Genomic DNA, 12,326 nt, shown 5'->3' with positions numbered 1-12,326 from the left:
TTAGATGTCCTTGACAGTTTTGCATGCAAAGTGATTCTGTAAACTAATATTTCCAGATTGATTGTCTGCATCGATGGACTTAAGTGAATACCTCACCACTTTCTCATCAAAGTGGAAAACGAATTTTCACAACCAGTGTAGTCAAGGCTGCATGAAGGAGTAATCATTTACCTAAAATTAATATCTAGTGTATATTTATTTAAGAAATGTGACTATCAAATCCTGTAACATATCTCGGGGATCATTAAGTGTCACAGAATGAATATAAAAAGCCCTTAAATTTCTCTCTATTTCGTGAAGCACATGTGAAAATAGATTATTTGAATTTCTATTTTGAAACTGTCATAAACATAGAGAAAATCTGCATGAAACATAAAAGGAATATTTTTTCTCAACCATTATGTTAGAACGTAAGTTACTAACACAATGTTCCATCATCCTTAAATATCCAAGGATGTATTTTCTGTAAACATAAGCATCCTTCTATACAGCCATTGAAATGAGAAAATTAATGTTGATGCATTAGTACCATCTACTCGGCAGCCACTGTTCAGTTGTTCTAATAAACATTCTTTAAGGAAAAAATAGCCCATGATCATGTGTTGCATTTAGTTGCCATTATCTTTAGTCGTCTTCAATCTTTTTGTGACTTTCATTACCTTAATAGTTTTTAGAATTACAGGAAAATTCTTTGGTAGAATGTCCCTCAATTTGGCTTTCTGCTATCTTCATGAAGAAATTCGGATTCTGCCCCTAAGGTATAAAATTGATATGTTCTAATTTTATCCAATCATTTAGCAGACCATTTCATTTTTTTTCTATTATTGATAAAGTTAATTTTGATCACTTGGTTCAGGTAGGATCTGTAGATTTCTCCACTGTGAAGTTATTCTTTCCTTCCACCTTTTTAATAATAAGTAACTTAAAAGACTACTCTGTAGCAGTTTGTAAATGTCATTCTTTGTCTTTTTGAAAATTTATTCATTTATTTATGTCAATATGGAGTCATAGATTATTATACACAATGAGTTTTAACCTGTTGTTATCATTATTTATTTTGATGCTCAAATCTGCAAAGATTTGGCTGCTGATAGCTTCTTTAAGCTAGATTCTGTATCCTTTATAATGTTGCCATCATTGTTTAGGTGTTTCCTGGCCTTCTAGCACAAAAAGATGTTCCAGGCTCATACTTTCTTTGTTCCAGCCCCCAAAATAAGCATTTCTCCATGAAGCTCTGGTTCTTTTGAGAATGACATTTGGAATCTAAGGTCTGGGTGCTAGGTGTGCTGATGTTCCTAGGCCCAGAAGACAAAGCTAGCAAATATATGGCATGTGCATCTGTGTGTATACACACATTATTATGCACATCATTTAGACATGTATATTTGTGCATATATTTACACGTTTATATCTATACAGACACATTTATACAAATTTACATCTATATTTTAGGTAGGTAGGTAGGTAGGTAGATAAAATTCTACATTTACACTGAGATCAGCATACCAAATTCAACACCACAGGTTAATTGTAGTTTTACACCTTTCCATATTTGTAACTTACCTTCTTTGACAGTGAGTCCATTGGCCTCAACTATTTTACCTGTTTGAGCTCTAACCTCCTATGTGTAACCCGTCATCTTTGACTGCCTGTGTTCCACCCAACCCCCTACCCACTCCGGAGATTCCATTTCCACTCTGAACCCAGCACCCATCCTGAGTCCCCACTGTCACTTCCCTCTCACACAGATGCTCTTCTCACTCTACCTGGGCACTGGCACCTTGCACTAGGCTGTTGCCATTGCCACCAAAGGTGTGACCCTCCTCACTTTGTTCTGTCTGCCTGCCTCAGCTGGTACTCTCTTTACCCTGCCCGGGCTCCAATGCTCCAGGCCGAAGCATTAACGCTACTGCCTCCATCCTGCTTGGTTGTGGGGGTCCTTCCACTCCCACATGCATGCGTACTTCGCTCAGTCCACCTGGTGGCTTGTAGCCTGATTTATTCAGGAAGGAAAGTGAAGGAAGGACAAAAGAAAATAAGAAAAAAAAAGAAAAGATATCAAGGAAAGGAGAAAGAAGAGAAAAGAAAATGACAGTAGATTTTTGAAAGCATACCTCCAATGTATGCTTAAAAGCAAAGCAAAACAAAATAAATATGCCTGGCAATAGCTCTCACTGCTTTAAAATTCCTAAAATCTCATACATTACTGGAGTCAGCATTTTCTATTATATTGAGCAGTAGGGCCAGTGAACATTTGTAAGTAGATTTAGAGGATCAAGAACCACCCAGAAAGGAGAAACAAAGGTTTTCGACAGGATGTTCATCTCTAGGTTCTGCTTTGGTTCAATTCAAGAAGCACTAAATAATCATTTATACATGAGACAATTCTTCAGCAGCATGCATTAAAATTAATTTGTAAGAGATAAGTTGTAGATAGAAAAAGCGACATTACCAGAGTTATCAATGGATCGCACTTGGAATTTAAGGCAGGTTGAAACAGTATGGTAGTTAAGAATATGGACTCTGGAGACAAAAGCATTAGTTTAAATCTTGGTTCAGATACTGACTTTATGAATGATAAATTAGCATCTCGATTTCAATTTTCTTCCCTACAAAATGGGGATAATAGTAACTACCTCATGAGGTTGTTTTGAGGATTACATTAAATAAATTTCTACCCAATCAAAGAGATATACTATTGACTATGTAAGTGCTTATTGTTATTACTGAGATGGGGTGGGGATAGTGGCCACTTGCTAAGAGTCTGTGAGTTTTAGAAAGGGAAGCCTGTCAGCCTAAAAGGAGAAACAGTCTGAACAGGAATAAACATTTCTCAGAAGACTCGATCTGTGAGTCTAGATAAACCAAAGCCTGGAAGCTAGGTCAGAAGAAAAGCTGTGTTCAGCAAATTTATATGGGAAAGTTGAAATGGCATTAAAAAAAAATGGACACAAATTTTATTGCCGTCTGCTTATGGAGGTAAAGAATTGAAAAGTCAAGAGGGAGTTTTATGCTGGGTTTACCAGGATAAGCATATTAAAGGCATTTGGAACTATATTTTCTAACATTGAATAAACTAATTATCGGCACTTATGATCCAGTCAAGTAGCTTTGTGATACTTTTCTTGCACAAAATTACTCCTATTTTTACTTTCTAATTCCAAAGTGATGTGTAACCTAATGTTTTAGGTTTCAAGTCAAAACAGAGGAAAACAATACCCCGATTTCTCAATATTATACCTGATAAGAAAGAATTTTTATGGCTTCTGCCTTCCTCCTCCCCTGCCCAAAGAAATAATTCCGTGGAGTTCAGAATGGTAGAAACATAATGTGGAGAGAAATTGTTGGACTTATTCAGAATCTGATTCACTATTTCACTTATGTGTGTCACTTTGAGTAAATCAGGTCTGAGTTACATTTTAGCAATTTCATCTACTACATAAGGTTCTCTGAGAGGAACAGAGGTAAAATATCTCTGACATTGCACAATGTCTGGCCCATATTAAGTAATGAAGCATAACGCTGAGGCAGAAGTAATGTCTTCTATAAAAAATGACATTGATTTTCAAGAACCATACCTCAAAACCCACACAAAATATATCAGACCATTGAAGAGTTAATACTTTTGTGCAATTTGCCTACAGGAAGAGAACACTCAGATTAACTTATCTGTTTAGTTAAGTTACATGTGTTACTCTCCCAATTATTAATGCTTTATTTGATTTCTATGTTTTATTCTTTCTGGACTATTGAGTCTCCACTTCTAAAGCTAAACTGTATGGATTTTCAAAGGTGGCTAGCAAGACCATCATTAGCAGAAAAGCCTGCAATGTAAAAGCTGTATGCATTGTGAAGCCTTTTAAGGGTTGATACTCCATATACATTTATTTTTGAATTTCAAGAGACGGACAAAATATATTTAATTTAAAGACAGTCACAGTGGAGCAAAAATACCATCTAAACCAAAAAGATGATTTAGATTTTCTGAGGGGGAAGAAAAATATTACCCAAGAGGTTGACCTTTTCCATTAATTTCTACTAGGATTCAGGCTGTAATTTACTAAGAGTCCAAATATGCAATAATGGTATATCTAGCAGCAATAAGATTTCTTGCAAGTAATCTTTGTTTGCAAGCCGTATGGCTAGCATCCAGATTGCTACAAACCAAAGTGTTAAACACAACTGAGAAAATTACAGATCACACCAAGTAGGACATTCTCAGGTGGGACTGAATGTGTCTTTGCTTCAGAGTGGCGAGAGACAACTAAGGCCAACATTCTGTGATCCCCGTGTTCCTCAGCTGCTTTCTAATGTCCACCAGAGAATAAAGTCTCTTCTCTGAAGGCATCTGTAGTTGCCCTTCATGGAGTAACAAATGAACAAATGATTCGTACTATATATATTGAAAATATAGCTAGTTACTGAATACATAATGAGGACTAAAATGGGCCAATCTCTATTGAAACAGGGACCCTTAGGTTGAAACTTATAACTGAATATACAAAAGATTTTCTCACAAATTTAAAAAATTCCATTCTGTGTGATAACATCCACTAGTACTAAAAATTCTCACTACATTATTGAACTTTTGCTATCCATGAATAGATGGATCAATAATATTCTACTTAATTAAAGACATATACTGCATTAATCAATTTTGCTACTATTAGAGTGGCGCAAATGTAATTGCAAACATAATTTGCCATTAATGGCAAAAACCACAACAATTTTTGCACCAACCCAATATACTAAGCAATTTCACTATCCCAAGGGATTACAATATCAGACATTGATTTCTTTTTATATTAATTACATGTTGGTGGCTGTAACTCAGCTGCTCCCAGTCTTTTCATTCCACAATCCAAAAGCAGACCCTTGTCATGTCTTTATGCCATGGGAATATTTTGGAACAAAACAGCATAGAAAGATGAGCAAGTGCATTGGTGGAAAACATAATACTTTTTAAAGCTCCCGCCGAGATGTGGCACATGTCTTGTTCATGCTTCGTTGGCTAAAGCCAGTCAGTTGGACAAATGCAACAACATCATGGAGGTAGCGAGTACTCCACTGAAGATGCTGCAAGTCACAAGGCAAAAGCTGGAAACGTATAAGCCTTTTGACAAAGAAGTGGAAAACAATAATTTAGAACACATAATCGAGACATATTCTTTAAGTACCATTGGTGTCAACCTTGCCAAAGGTCATCATTTGTCATAATCACAATGGATAAGCAGTTTGAGATAAGTTTTTATATTGTGATCAGATTGTTGGGGTAGAAAAGAAAAAATCAGCTAATCAAATATACGAAGATAGAATTATTCCAGTATATAAATATAAGTAAATAATTATTTATATAACTTATATAAATATTACTTTATATTATGGTAAAATTTGTATTACTTATATAAGTAAATAATTATAGGGTTAAAAAAAGTTGAAATAATATAAGTGAAACTCCAAAATACTTGATATAGAAGTACCATGTATATCAATAAATTTAATTTTCTACCTGGTTTCTTACCAACAATCAGTTAAATAAAAATTTCTAATCTTCAAAATGTTCAGTATAAATCTGACATGTAGGACGTAACAAATGAAATACTTGAATACATTTTATTGGGCTGTAACAGTGGAGATAAAGCCTGAAATAATATAATGTCTTAAAAATTCTTAAATGCAGCCTTTCATGTTTTTTCTTACACAAGAGAATAATGAAAAAAAAAAAAAGGAGCAATGGAACATGTAACACTAAAGGCTAGATTGAGTAGTTTTATGTCATATTATATGATCTAATTTTTTTAATTAAAGGATTTAAATTCCTAGTCAGTAATATTTAAAACTGCATTCAGCATATTATTATTACTAAAGGGTTCAATAAATAAATATTGCACAACAGTATTGATTTTTGACATCTGTTTTTTACTTCTGTAGCTTCATAAAAATTATTTTCTAAACTTTATTTTCAAAAAAGAATTCTTAGCAAGATTTATTTAGAACATAGCATTTTTAAATATCTAAACAGAAACACTAAGATCTGTTCAATTGGTCACATTATTAACTGTTTGGTGCACTTATTTTACTTCATACATCCACTTTATGTTTTCAAACTTCTGTGGAAAAGAATTAATATAGAGATTAGGGGGAAAAAATCTGGTCCCAAAAGAGATGAGTTAAATTTCTATGCAAAGAATTGTATTGTACTTCATGAAAGATGGTGATCAAGATGGATGCAAAGTTCACTTTAGCTTGACCAAACTATAGACAGCCTTCCACAGAACTGTAAGCTCCTCACCTCTCTTGTCCTAGAGCATATTCGCTTTAGAAAACCTGCAATTGTAAATCCTGCCCCTTTAAGGTATAAATCTTCTCCCAAACTCTTACCAATTGTAATACCTAGGAATGCCCTCAAAGATCAATGAGCCATTACTTTGAAATGTAGTCACCAAGAAAGATAAAACCTCCATGTCTTTATGAAAGGCTAGAATTCTAACTTTGATAAGTATCAGTTAGCAAACCTAGATAGTCCAATAGCCTTGACCAACTTTCATTCCTTAAAGTCCTCCAGCACATGTCCACTAGCTCATCCCAGTTTTTAAAACTCTCCAGGCTTTTGCTTCAGAAGAGTTGAGTTTAATTTCTTTTCCGTATTGAAATAATCTTCACCTATTTCAGTAGTCTTGGATAAAGCCTTCCATGCTTATTTTACTCCCTCTGGTGCATGTTTTCTTTGACAACAGAAATAACTCCTCCCTAGATTCATTTACATACAGCACTAATTAAAGGAAAGAAAATATATTAAAGCATTTCTTGAAGGTTTTAATTTCTAGAATGGGGAAACACAAAGCAAAATGACTTTTAAGATCTTTGGTTATTTCAGTAGGTGATACTTGCTTCATAGTTTTAACCCATTGATAGGGCCTTTACTTTACATGCCCCAAAAAACAAACTTTGAAAGTGACATCATTTGCTCAAGAGTAACTCAAACTACACAAAGCAGCCAAAGAAAATTGAATTTATTTATAGCCATCCAAATGCTGTTTCACTGAATTGGTGTGTGACAGAAATAATACTAAGACGTAAATCCATTTTCCAATTTGGAAGGACAAGGCTTCTGTGATGAAATGGAGTGCAGAGAGCAGCATTATCATAGATTATCATTGAAATATATTTCCCTGGTGATTTTGCCCAAAAAAGTATGAAATTGAGATAGAAAATAAAACAGGTGATGCTGTAGGCAGACGGTTGGTGAGTATGCATCATCCGAAATGTATGACTTGCTTAACACGCCCTTGGTTTTCTGACTGATGAAATTCAGATTACGTCTTTGAAAATCCCACAATGAAGGTGATAATGGCCTGAGTGCATGAGAGACTCACTTAAGCTTTATTGTTCCATCTATAAGCAAGATAGGATGCAATAAGTACATAGAGACAGTTAGGGTCCTGCTACTGTTGGTCTAACTAATGGTCCTATAGGTGAGAGGGAACAGAGTGGGAGGTGAGCAGAGCTTTCTCACGTCTATAGGAAAATTGCAAACTCGGTGAGACTATGTAGATTGCTTTGAGGTTGTTGAGGAACCCACTGGGGTTAAAGAGATATGCGTATTACCCACATTGTCTTTGTGTGTTCAAAGCATAAATAAATAAATAATATTTCTAAATTATATATACAACTTTTTAAAGGTATCTAACTTTTGACTGTTGTTTTTTTTTTTAGCTTTTCAAAAATGGAATATATTAAGTTTAAGATCCCAGTGTAGTGTTATTCTCAGTAAAAAGAGGAACTACAGAAGTAGAATAATGTGGTATTTCAATCTTCTAGTGCTGATAAATTCAAAACGGAAAACTCCATTTAAAAAATCTGTCTTCATTTATGTCTCAATCTACTTCTCTTTTCTCCTATTAAATGTCTAATATGTACTTATCATCACACAGAATATAGATATTTAGTAACCCTCACAGTTTCTGACACCTAACATATACATACACATACAAACAGAACTTACAGCTCAACCCAAAATTTATTTTCATTTTCTCTTTTCTGATGGACAAATATAATTAGATACTGGGTCTCAGATAATATTTCGCTCATCTTCAGGAAAATGGTGTAACAGAATGAGAGTGGAATATGTGAGGGGAACCTTGATTCATTCTATAGAAGCAAAGCAGCGGTGTTTCTTGCCACATGGAAGTTCTTTAGCTGTGAGCACAAGCACTGGGTAAAGTCTCTCTGGGAAAACACCGATACCAAGTTTTAGATCTTCCCATTTTGCATAAGAAAACTTAGATCATTTCTAACAAAAGAAAGAAAACAAGAATATAAAATACTTTAGTCTTTATATGTTGCATTGGTTCACAATAATTAAAATATTCGTTATTAAATATTTATTTTAGGAGAGCTGAGGATGATACACTTTTTAGGTACCTTAAATGAAAAGAAAAATCGTGATCAAGTTATTATCTTTACTATATAAAAATGAGTATGTTATCTCAAGAGATTAAAATAGTAATTACGATATTTCTACAAAACTTGACTATTGCAAATCTCTCTTCTTTGTTTCTATTTTTCTTTATAAGTCTCATATCTTCTTGAAATTCATCTCCACAAAGTTGAAGAAATTAGTGAGGGAAATCACCTAAGGCAATGTTAAGGAGAAAATAGAGGAAGTACATTTTAAAAACCAAAACAAATGTAGGGTGCAGTGGCTCACACCTGTAATTCCAGCATTTTGGGAGGCCAAGACAGGAAGATCTCTTGAGCCCAGTAGTTCGAGATCAGCCTAGAAAAAAATAGAATTAATATTTCTTCACATCCTCACCAAGACTTGTTATGCATGTTTTAGATGACAGCCAGGTTAGTTAGTATGAAGTGTATCCCATTGTGGTTTTTAATTTATTTCCCTAATGACTAACAATCTCAAGCATCTTTTCAAGAGCTTAGGGACCATTTGTTAATTTTCTTTGGAGAAACATTTCTTCAGATCATGTGCACATTTTGTAAATGGCTTATATATCTTTTAATTGTTGAGTTTTTATACATTCAAGCTGTTCTTATACATTCTGAATACTGGTCTCTTTTCAAGTATATGATTGGTAAATATTTTCTCCCATTCTTTCTGTTTCCTTTTCGTTTTCTCCATGATGTCCTTTGAAGCACAAAAGTTTTTGATTTGTTGGCATTTAATGTATCTATTTATATTGTTGCTTTTGCTTTTTGTGTCATATCCCATATAATTTCTAACTAAAGATCATGAGGATTTGCTCCTGTTCTTCTTGAATGAGATATGTAGGTTTAGCTCTTACATTTAGGTCTATCATCTATTTCCAGTATTTTTTTGAGATAACAGGCACAAATGTATTCTTTTCCATGAAGGTAAACAGTCATTCTATATCACTCGTTGAAAATACTATTCTTCCCCCACTGAATTGTCTTAACACACTTGTCAAAAATCAATTAACCAGTCAATGTGGGAGTTTGCTTCTATACATCCAATTGTACTTCATGAATCCATATGTCTATTCCTATTCTAGTGCCATACTGTCTTGATAACTTTATCTTTGAAGTTTGAAATCAGAAACTTATAATCATTTAACTCTGTCTTTTTAAAAGATTGTTTAGACTAATACTTTTCATTTACATTTTTACATAATTTTAAGATAAACTTGTCAATTTCTTAATGCCCACAGGTAAGCGTTTTAGAAGGTTGTATTGAATCTGTAGATTATTTTGAGTATTGCCATATTAACAATATTAAGTCTTACCATCCACAAGCAGGAGGCATCTTTCAATTTAGGATTTCTTTCAACTATGTTTAATAGAATCAGAGTGCAAGTTTTCCACTTTTTTAGTTAAATTTATTCTTAGGTTTTTTTTTTTTTTTTTATGCTGCTTTACGTGGAATTGTTTTCCCAAGTCCATTTATGCATAGTTGATTGCCAGTATGAAAAAATGCAATGAATTTTTGTGCTTTGATCTTGTACCCTGCAATATTGCTGAATTCATATTAGGTAGAGTAGTACTTGGTGAATCCCTTAGAATTCTGCAAACGTAAATAGCTTTATTTCTTGCTTTTCAATATGGATGCCTTCTACTTCTTTTTCTTGCCAAATTGTACTAGCTAGAATTTCCAGTACTCTGTTGGACAGAAATAGCTATGGCAGACAGTCTTGTCTTCTTCTTCATCTAAAGGTGAATGCTTTCAGCTTTTCAGTAGTAAGTGCTGTACTTGCTGTGGTTTTCATAGATTTCATTTATCAGGTTGAGTAGGTTTCCTTTTATTCTAGCTTTATTTGCTTATATTTTAATAAAAAAAGTTGAGTTTCTTTGACAAGACACTTTTTCTGTGTCTGTTGAGATTTTTTCCCCCTTTATTCTATAGACCTGGTATATACATATTAACGAATTTTTGAATGTTAAACTACCCTTGTCTTCCTGAGCTAAATTTCAATTGGTGGTAATATTATCATTTTTTCTATATTATTGGACTCAGTATGCTAGTATTTTGTTGAGGATTTTTGCATATGTAAATATAAGGTCTATACGGTTCTTTTCTTGTAATTTTTTGGGGTTGTTGTATCAGAGTGGTATTGGCTTTATAAAATGAATTATGATACATTTTCTTGTCTTATTTTTCAGAAGAGTTTGTCAAGAATTGTCATTAATTATTCTTAGAATATTTGTTAAAATTTATCACTGAAGCTACCTGGTTCTGAGATTTCCTTTGTAGAAAGATTTTAATTACTAATTCAATGCCTTACATGTTGTAGGCATTTTTAGATGTTTGTTGTATTTTTCAGTCAGTTTTGGCATTTGCATATTTCTCAGGATATGAAAATATATATGTTATCTAATGCATTGGCATATAATTGTTCAGAATATTCCTTTTTAATCCTGATCATGACTAGGTTATTAATAATGATGTCTCCAATTTCATTCCTGACTATCATAATGAGACTCTTTCTTTTGTTCTGCCTAGCTAAAGGTGTATAAACCGTGTCGACCTTTTCAAGACAGCAACTTTTGATTTTGTTTCCTCTTGCATTGCTTTTCTATACCATAAATTATTAACTTCTGCTGTATTTTCTTTTGTTCTGTTTGCTCTAGGTTTCGTTTGTTCTTTTTCTAGTATATTGATATAGACAGTTAACTTTTTGACTGCATTTTTTTTAAAAAACAAATTATAGGCATTAATTCTACAGATTTCCTCTAAACACTATTTCAGTTGTATCTCATAAAAGCGACATGTTTCATTTGATTTTCGTGCTACTCATATCATATTCTAATTTTTCTTCGGGTTTTGTTGTTTATTCATTAATCATACACATTATGTTGTTAAATTTCTACATATTTGCTAACCTCCCAAATTTCCTTCTGTTGTTGCTTTATAATTCGATAGAAATTAGAACAATGGAAGTAATTCCGGAACATACTATGTATGATTGTGATTCCTTTAAGTTTATTTGGGCTTGCATTGTGGGTTAACTTATGGTGTATCCTGGAGAATGTTTCATATGCACTTGATGAGAAACTGTATACACTCTTCTTGGTGGAATGTTCTGTAGAAGTCTTCCAAGTCTAGTTTATGCTATTGTTCAAATGTTTATTTCTTTGTTGATCTTAAACTTAGTGCTCTTTCTATGTTTGAAAGTGTGTTATTAAAGCCTCCAACTAATTTTGTTGAATTGTCTCTTTTTCCCTTTAATTATGTCAGAGTAGACTACATGAATTATGGACTTTTCAGGTGAATATAGAATTATTTTATTTCCAGATTTACTGATAAGTGTATCATTATAAAGTGTTACCTTTTTGTAGAAACATTTTTATCTTAAAGTCCACTTGGCTGATATTCCTTGTTTGCTTTTTGTATGATACATAGTTTTCTATCCTTTTGTTTTTAGCCTATTTATATCTTTAAATCTAATGTGTATCTCCATATATTTTGAATCTTTTTTAAAAAAAATCAGTTTTCCAATCTCTACCTTCTGATTAAATGGTTTCGTATGTTCACTGTATTAGTTTGTTCTCATATTGCTTATAAAGACATACCCAAGACTCGGTAATTTATAAACGAAAGAGGTTTGACTGACAGTTAAACATGGCTGGGGAGGCATGACAATCATGGTGGAAAGCAAAGAGAAGCAAGTCATGTCTTACATGGTGGCAGGCAAGAGAGCTTGTGCAGGGGAACTCCCCTTTATAAAACCATCAGATCTCATAAGACTTACTATCATGAGAAAAGCACAAGAAAGACCTATCCCCATGATTCAGTTACCTCCTACCAGGTCCCTCCAGTGACATATGGGAATTATGAGAGCTAAAATTCAAGA

Source organism: Sapajus apella, unplaced genomic scaffold, assembly GCF_009761245.1.
Source record: "Sapajus apella isolate SASKATOON/1434 unplaced genomic scaffold, GSC_monkey_1.0 scaffold26, whole genome shotgun sequence".
Taxonomy (NCBI): domain Eukaryota; kingdom Metazoa; phylum Chordata; class Mammalia; order Primates; family Cebidae; genus Sapajus; species Sapajus apella.
Note: the sequence above shows the minus strand (reverse complement) of the source record.